The sequence below is a fragment of the Triturus cristatus genome, chromosome 3_1 (genome assembly GCF_964204655.1).
Source record: "Triturus cristatus chromosome 3_1, aTriCri1.1, whole genome shotgun sequence".
Classification (NCBI taxonomy): domain Eukaryota; kingdom Metazoa; phylum Chordata; class Amphibia; order Caudata; family Salamandridae; genus Triturus; species Triturus cristatus.
Genome location: NC_140583.1, coordinates 663,425,311 through 663,434,779, shown reverse-complemented (window position 1 = coordinate 663,434,779; position 9,469 = coordinate 663,425,311).

The window sequence follows — 9,469 nt, the reverse complement described above, 5'->3', positions numbered from 1 at the left end:
TGTTATTTTACTTCATGTATTTTTTATTTGTTCAGCTTATATGGTTGTATTTATACAAACCGAATAAAAGCTTACTTGACTTGACTCATTCAGTGTTTCAACAAATTAAATAGTGGGTGACTGTAGCAAGCTGGCACTGTATATACTATACCAAAATGAGGTATAGTGTGCACAGAGTCCAGTGGAGCCCCAAAGGTAGGCAGAGGTAAAAGTAGATAGGGCCCTACTCTCTATTTGTGGTAGGGTGAGCGAGCAGTAAGGCTTTATCAGAGGGTAGTCTTAAGCATTTGTTGTACACACTCAGGCAGCAAATGATGGCACACACTCAAAGACTGAACTCAAACCCATTTGTTTGTATCAAAAATATTATTAAGTTATTTTATTTCTAGAACCAAGACAAGCCTGGTGCAGGTAAGTGAAATAATACTTTGCTAAATCGTATGCAATGTTTTACAGTTGAATGCATGTTCAAATGCAGATGGTTGAATTACAGGTAAGTCAACATTTTTAAATTACTTTTCAGTTTCTTTACAGATTACTTGGTATATTACTTTTCTAGATTACTATTGCTAATCAGTGTAATATGCCTAGATATCACACTGAGACATCTCCTAGACAAAAGGTAAGTAATTCACTTTTAGCAAATATGCAGTTTCCAATATTCCATACAAACCAACTCCACACTTAGAACAATTTTCAAGAAAAGCAGTCAATGCAATCCTATGGAAGGAAATAGAGTTATCGGTTTACCAGTAAGTAGCTATTTGTGGGAGTTGGTATTCTGGGGTTAGAACCAGGGTTCCCCTAGGGTCCAGGATGCACTCTGAAACACCCGCAGCAGCACTAGGGCGGCCGGATCAGGAGTGCTGAGGCCCAATGTTATCCAATGGGGGAAAGGTGGCCTCCGGTTGGTGGCTGCTCACGAGCAGGCAACAAGGTTGTGGGAGCAAAGCTCTTGGTGCTTGGCTCATGGCAAAGGGGGTGCCAGTTAGCACCCAAAGTACACCCGCAGCAGCGCAGGGGCAGCTGGGTGCACGGTGCTGTTTTGGCGTCCGGTGCCCTGTTATTTTCAATGGGGATTCTCCGGTTGCAACAAAGACTGCAGGGCCGTGCACGAAGATCTTCTGGAGGTGACCACCAGTTGGAGAGGTAAGTTGGGATGCCCGGGATGCTGGGACACCATCAGTTGGGCCCCCCCCAGTCCATGGGACGACAGGTGCAGGGGTGTCTTTAGGCATCAGGTTTTCTTACCAGCTCCGGTCGCGGTCGGGGGATCCTCCAGAAAGAGACTGCAGGCGTTGTTTGGAGATTCGGGGCAGGTCAGAGATCAGCAGATCTCAGGTCAGACCTCCTCGTGGTATTGGGCCAGTTGAACTCGGGCCGTGGGCGTCGGGTGCAGAGTGGTGCAGACTCGCAGATTTTGCCAGAGCCAGAGTCTGTGGGTGAGCAAATCCGGTGCACAAAGGAGACAAAGTCTTGTTTTGGAAGGCAGGGTAGGTCCTTCGGGTTCTTGAGGGCTGATGGCTGCAGGACACACCGGGATTTTGCTGGAACAGGTTCGAGGTACGGTCAGGCCGGTAGGGCTGGGGCCAAATCAGTGGGCGCTCTCCTCTTCTTAATACAGCATTGTGTCTTTGGTCCTCTTTCTTCTCTTCTTCTGGTCGGTTCTGGGTTGCCCCCTTAATACTAGATTTAGGGGCATTACAGGTAGGTAAAAGGTTGGGACCAATGGGTCCCTTCCTTGGGGTGGGTGCACCCCCTATTATGCCACCCTCCAGTGGGAAGGGGCATATGCCTCTCTCTGGTTGGCTGGGTCCCCCCATCTGCAAGATGGTGGGGACTGAAAGTTGTGCTTCACCTCGCCTCCCCTACCTGAAGGGTGGGGTTGGCAAAGGTGGGCACACCTCCCTTCCTCACTTGGTTTTCCCACCGATTCTCCCACCCAAAGTGGGGGTCAGAACCAGTGGGGTCCAGTTGCTGGAAGCAGCAAAGGCCTGGGGTAGCTCACAAAGGCGGCAAGTGTTTGAAACTTCCCCTTCGTGGACCCTGCCCATCCTGGTGGAGGAGGCTTGGCACCTCGTCCCAGGATGTGCATTGTTTCAGACCCCCGAGAGCAGCAGGCTATCGACCCAGGGGTACAGAAAAATATCTGGTGGTGGCAGCTGGCGAGCAGCCATTCAGCCAGAACACTAGAGTTAGATCGTTTTTCAGGAGACATCTCTAAGATGCCCTCTGAGTGCATTTTTCATTAAATGCCACACGGGCATCAGTGTGGGTTTAATATGCTGAGAAGTTTGATACCAAATTTCCCAGTTTTCAGTAAACCCGTTATGGTGCTGTGGAGTTCATAATGACAAGCTCCCAGCACCATATACTCTTAATGGCATTACTCCACTTACAATGTCTATGAATTGGCTTAGACACTGTAGCGGTACAGGGCTCATGCACCTCTACCCTCACCACTGGTATAGTGCACCCAGCTAGAGGCTGGCTTACCTATGCCAGGGCAGTGGTTTGTAGGCATGGCACACAGGGATGTGTGCCATGTCAACTCTTCACTTTGTTCTGCACCACAACACACAGCCTGCAATGGTAGTGTGTGTGTGTATAAAGGTACAGGGCCTCTAAGGGTGGCACAATAAGTGCTGCAGCCCTTAGAGGCCTTCCCTGGCCTCAGTGCCCTTGGTACCTATGGTACCATATACAAGGGACTGACATCAGGCCAAAGATTGCCAATTGGGTTTTGTGTTAATGCAGATTTAGGGAAGGAACATAGGCCCTGGGTACCTGGTTGGCAGGAACCCAGGGCACACTCAGTCAAAGTACATCAACAGTTTGGCAAAAAGTGGGGGCAACCATGCAAAAAGAGGGCATTTTCTTACAGTGACTCAATGGGTTCGGTTCCACTCCCAAAGATAGAATCCTGAATACTGGAGTTTACCCAATTGTACCGGTTCTGCTTCCACAGGCAGAATCAAGGGCAGACAATTCCAATAGATCTAGAGCAGCCATAATCGATCTGTTAATTTGTGGCTCAGCTACAACAGGCCTTGTAGGACTGACTTCTGTATGGATAATAAATATGATGATCTACAATTTACTTTTATCAAAGAAAGACCTCACAGTGGAGTCGCCAGTGAACTAGCTCTCATGATTGGATCGTTGAAAAAAAATACATGGTTGTTCTCTACTCCTAAGAGAAATGGTAGTGAATGGGCACAGGAAATACTAATTCAAGGTGATGAGAGTAGCACACCCAGCCCAGAGATTTTCTGGGCACAGATACCTGCAGGAATATGTCTGGTGTGCATCAGCAGCAAGCATAACAAGCTGCCAATTGTTAAAGCTTGTGTTTTCACTACCTTTTATGCGTAGGCAAGTTGAAACAGATAACGTGCCAAGTTGGTGAAAGGAGAAAGTTCAGTGTTAACCTCCAGGAGACTGGATTGATACATCAGGTCACTATGCCCTGTTGCTCCACTAGAAATGTATGGGGAGTAGGATGACTGCTAGACACAACAAACAACCACAGCAAGAACACTCATTCAGCTAATGTGGTGAATGATACTGCACACAAAAATAGACACTCTATGCCCATACATTCTATAAATAGTACAGAGGTTCCATGCACAAACAGCAACATAGCTATATGAACAGAGCTTTAATAGAAACACCGCGGTACAAGAAGTGCATGTCAACATGGGAACAGTTGCTACATGTCAACTCACACCGTATACGTATAACAAGATAAAGGGGCAGCGCTAGACTAGATGACAACTGGAGCCATATGTGAACCGTGCATTACTTGATGTTCTGGATTACCGCCTAGTTCCCTCGATGGGCTGTCTGTGTTCAGCTAACATTGTTGCAAAGCATGCACCCCCAGCAGCAAATATTAGCCCCCTCTTTTTTTTAAATATAAAACTTAGAGGAACAGGGAGTTCAATATAAATTATGTATTTTAATATGTCACATAATCGTAAATATATGTTGGCAGCTATCACCTTAGTAGCACTCGGGCTTTAATGTCTGAGTAGCCCTCAGGCTTCCGGTGGTCTACTTCTACTGTTTACTATTCAATAACCAGTCTGTGGTCAGAGTGTAACTGTAGAAAACCACAAAGTACCAAAAGGTCAACGGCACTACAGATCAGTATAACTCTGGCTGGATTTTCACACAGATTGCAAAAAGTATCAAAGGGGTTCTGATGCTGAGGTGGAAATTGGTGTCAAAAACGAATCAACAGGCGATAAAATGTTACTGCGTTTACTCTGGTGTCTTTAACCGCATGCCGTTATTATTGGTGGCCCAGAATCCCCGTTGGGTCTTGGTCAGGGTTTGGTGTTGCTTAAAGACCATCACCCCGGATGTAAGACTGCGTGCACTGCCTACAAGATGGTTGGCATGAATAAACCTGTAAATAATCTAAAAAAACAAAACAACTATTTTCTGGCAGAAAAAAAGAACTTTAAGAAGCCAAGCTCTACTCAAGCTGGACATTCACAGGTTCGGAAAGTCTCCCACCCTGAAGCAGTCATACTCGTTGCCTGGGGATTACTTTAAGTCACTGGTGCCTTTGTTAGTTTTCACTGTTTCAATGTTAGGTTCACTAGGAATCAATAGAGGCTGATATCTCAAAATCTCAATCTGGGTGAAGTGGAGTTTTACAGACTGGAGTTACCCTTCTGTTCTTGTGAGTTAAAGGAAGAGGGTGATTGGATCTGATATATGGGCGTCTGGTTGCTCAACCACGATGCTCCTCTCGTTATAAGTCGTACGGGTCAGACAAGTGCCACTGGACACTCTTGCAATCACAACGGGTGTTACAGGTTCCTAGACAGAAGTTTACTTACGTACACTAGGAGGGATGACCACCAGGCATGCTTACTATACAGTTCTGCTCACCTGCAGTTTTCATCGCCATGATGGTCTCTATATCCACTTAATGGCCTATGGCTCCTAGCCAGATCAACAGTCTCTAGTAGGGCACGGAAGAAGGCCTTCACCTGGGATGATCGATCTCTGGCAGAATGATGCTTATTATAAATAGGCAATAGCTTTCAGACAGTCTGTGGGGCAGAACTTCATTACAGCTGTAGGGGAACAGGCAGCTTACTGCTCTAACAGCCAGGAAGCACTCCTTAGGCTCACGTAGGTCTTTGTGGAGCAGCTCTCGAGAGGACTAGCTGTTGACTCTCGGAGCTTATTAATGCAGGAGAGGTGGTCCAGGCTGCAGCCACCAAACACCAAAAACCTTAATTCAAAATTACAGGTAGCCCCACATCCGGATTCTAGACAATGCATTAATATATGTTCACACAAGCAGTGTGACATGCCGGTAGAGTCTCCTAGTGGGGAAAGGTAATCTCCAAATGCTTGCCCTCCTGTGAAGAGGCAAATAGTGTACAAACCTTTTGAATAGCCATGCCATTCAAACATTACCCTAATACTATTTAATGCTTCAGGCTTTGAGCTTACGTGTTATGGGGAAATTGCATCTAGGGGACATCAGTAGACATAAGGTCCAGGCTGTAGTAAAAGGGGTTTTCTCCAAATATGATCGTCTGGTACCGAACAAGCAGCCACTCCACAAGAGGGTATGGGAAGATTACGCCATTAAAATTAAACGGGAGAAACCGGTTGTTCCCCGGCTACTCCGAGACTAGAGTTTGATCAGCAAGCATGTAAACCTAATAACTTAAATGTCTTCTGCCTTTCTCCCTTTAGCAAAATAGTTGATAAGAAGCAGACCCTTTTCATGTTCCATCCTGAATATGACTTGTTTTCCCCTGGTGGAAGATGTATTCTCTGGGTCAAAAGTAGGCAGTTCTGTACTGTACATTAAAAGTTTCCTCACCTTAACCTAGTCCACACTTTAAAGAATACGAGGTGTGTGTTGTCTGTTTAATCAGCATGCATCCTGTAATAGATCTAGGTGAGGTTCTACATGCAGACAGGAGTTCCATGGCTGTTTCTTTCCAATGTAAATCATTTATTTGCCCCAAATATTTGTTTTGAAATCTTCTGCTAGCCCCCGGGCCGGGGGATTGTATAGCTCTGTTTTATGTTTTTTGATTGAACAATGTATTACAATATCTTCTGATTGAACTGAGACAAGTTGTATACCACTGTCAGAATTATTTATATCTGAAATCCCTCCATGTATAAGTTAATCCAGCCCATTGGTAACGTACTATATCAGTTCTAACATCAGTACAACATTTGGAATGGCCCACTGATATCTATGGCAACCTTTCCCCATGGGTGCCACCAAAAAAGCCGCTGCAGACCACTGGGGAACTCACTGAAGATCCTTCAGTGAATAGAGTACTAAATCAATCGACCCCTCCTTGGGTTCCAACTCTAGAATACTGGAAACTCTTAAAAACACATCCCAATCCGTAGAGGAGAGTTCAGTTCTTAATGGCAGGACCCAGAAGGAAATATGGTCCTTTTTTTCCGTTTAGACTTTTGTTGGGAGCTGGGCAGATGGAATGTTGAACCATCTCTACCCCTCAGACTGACTCACATTTGAGTCCGAAGGCTGTAGCTCGCCACTTGTGAGCATAGAAGAAACTATTGGGAACTGTCAACTATGTATTAGATTTTACTGGTTCAGACCACGAAATCCTGATCACTTCAAGAGACTGCCGGCCTCTGGATCCATCAGGGATTCCAAGGTCTCCCCAGTGATGTAGAACAGCTGGATCACTAGGGAAAGAGTCTCTACGTCCTTGGGAACGTCACCTTTTGGCCCAGTCACTGGCTTACTAGATATTTTTGTATTCTTGCCTCCGTCTCACTCAGTTATTTACCTTAGTTTCAGGCCACTTGGGCATTTTAAGTACTTCATCAAAAGTGTTCTCCAAGAGATCATCACAATGAGGTTTGGACCCTGATTTCCTAATCTGCGCAAGTACGTCCTGTGCATTGCATTTTGTGCCACTAAAGTCTAGGGTTACTGCTCCGACTTCCTTTGGCACACAGAGGAATATAAAGGGTTCAGTGTGTTTTGTAAACTCTTAAGCGTATTGAATCCCTTCATGGGATAACATTGTTTACGCCCTCGGCTGGGGGTTACCCAAGCAAAGAGAAGAAGGTACATGACCATATTCAGGTTTTCCACTCCATGGTGGACGGACACACATGAGACTAACCTTGAATGAAACCGAGAAGCCCCACCCGTAGAAAGGAGTGCGCCTGAAGAGGTTCTGGACGAGACTGGATGTACTGGTTTGTATCCACCTACACTGGTGGTGTATTATCTTAAGCATTGGGCAAGAATCTGCTGCCCTTGCAGGCTGCCCATAATGAATCTGTTAAAATGGAACTGTATCAGAAGGTAAGTCCAAGATCTTTCACAGATGCTTTCTCCCATGACCTACAGATCACCCCTCTATGGACACACCTTGAATGCACCAGTCTAGGTAACACACAAGGCATAGACATGGCATACACATCACCCCTGAGACACCCCTCTCCAGCAAGCTGGTCATGTATTCCATGCTAAGCATTTGCAATTCAACTCACAAATACGGGGATCATCTCTTATTTATACACAGAAGCACCTATAGGACACAATGAGGGATTTAAGATACACATCGATATATTGGCCGAAAAGGGTTTCCAAAGGTATACTAGTGGTAGAGCACTAGTTTCACAAAGGGACACCCAAAACCTTTGCTACACTAAAGAAGAGGTTCATGTTAGACGGTTTGTGCAGATGGCAACACTGTCAACGTATATACTGGACAGTCAGCGCTTTACAAATACCAATTTACATTACATTACATATGGGGATGCCTCTGCATGTACTCAGCACACACAACATTGCCAGTTTCCCTCGTCTGAATAAACATCATAACATGGGGTACCCATATAGCAGGTAGTCTTTGACATTTACAGTGCCTTAGTGAAAAACTTTTTAGGAATTATCAACTTCCCCAGTCTAGCTGTTGGAGATGCGTGCAAGAGGGATATGATTTAATGCATGTCCTATTGCACTGTGCTACACTGAAACACTACTGGACAGACATTTGGAACATGATAATATCCACTGGCTAGGTTCCTATACCTCGCTCATCACGCTCAGGAGTTTTCCAAGACATGTCTCATCTTCTTGGACACAATCAATCAAGTGGATTTATATAGTGCGGCTAATCACCCTACAGGGTACCAAGGCACTTGAGGGCCATGATGGTTTAGGTGACTCAGTTGAGCATTGAGGTCTTGGGTGTTCTCCGGAATTCCAGTAGAGAGGTGGAGGACCATAGCTGTAGAGGAAAGTCGTTCCAGGTTTTCGCCATGTGGTAGGAGAAGCAGCGTCATCCGCTGTTGCTTTGGTGAATGCAGGGGTGTGGGCGAGTGAAGCGGAGCATAGTTGTCTGAGAGGGTGGTAGAAATGTAGGCGATGGTTGATGTAGGCTGGCCTTTGGTTGTGCAGGGCTTTGTAGGCATGGATCATCAGCTTGAATTGGCATCTCCTGTATGGTGATCCAAGGGAGTTTACTGAGGTGTAGGGTGATGCGATTCCAGCTGGGGAGGTCAAGGATAAATAAATAAATACTCAGATTTGTACAGCACGACTAATCTCCCGTGAGGGTATCCAGGCGCTACCCATAAGCACAGGGAGATTTGAGTGATTTGCCCAGAATCACAGGATGTTGAGCCGACTCCAAGACTTGAACCTGGATCCCCAGCTCCCAGGTCGGCAGCACTGGCTTTTACGCCACATCCTGTCCCTGAGGCAGAGTCTAGCAGTGGAGTTCTGTATGGTCTGGCGTCTCTGCAGAAGGTGTGTGGTGATCACAGCATAGAGTGCGTTGCCATAGTCTAATTGGCTGGTGATTAGGGCCTGAGTGACGTTACGCCTGGTGTTCAGGGGAAGCCATTTCAACACTTTACTTAACATGTGAAGTGTGCGAAACCAAGCAGAGGTAACTGTGTTGATCTGGGACTTCATGGCCAGTTTGCTGTCCAGGATTATGCAGAGGTTTCTGGTGTGGTTAGTTGTTTTGGGTGATGGTCCTAGTTCTGAGAGCCACCAGGAGTTGTTCCAAGGGGTGCTGTGTTGTTGCTGAAGATCAGCCCTTCCGTTTAGTCCATGTTGAGCTTCAGGCAATTGTCCTTCATCCAGTTGGTGACGCTCGTCATGCACCTGTGGACGTTGGTTCTTGTTTTGGCTGGATGTTCTGACTCAACACGAACAAAACTGAGCTACTCATCATGGGCTCACACCCCGACGCTTGGAACAACACCTGGAAGTCCCCCGCCCTCGGAGACCCCCCCCACCCCCACAGGCAACCTCAGAATCATCCTGGACTCCAAACTCAAAATGGACCGCCAGGTCAACGCCATCACTTCCTCCTGCTACCACACCCTCCGCCTGCTTCAGATATTTAGTGAGTTGTCAGTTGATGGCATTTTCCAGTAATTTGGCGGGGAAAGGGAGAAGGGATATGGGGCAGTA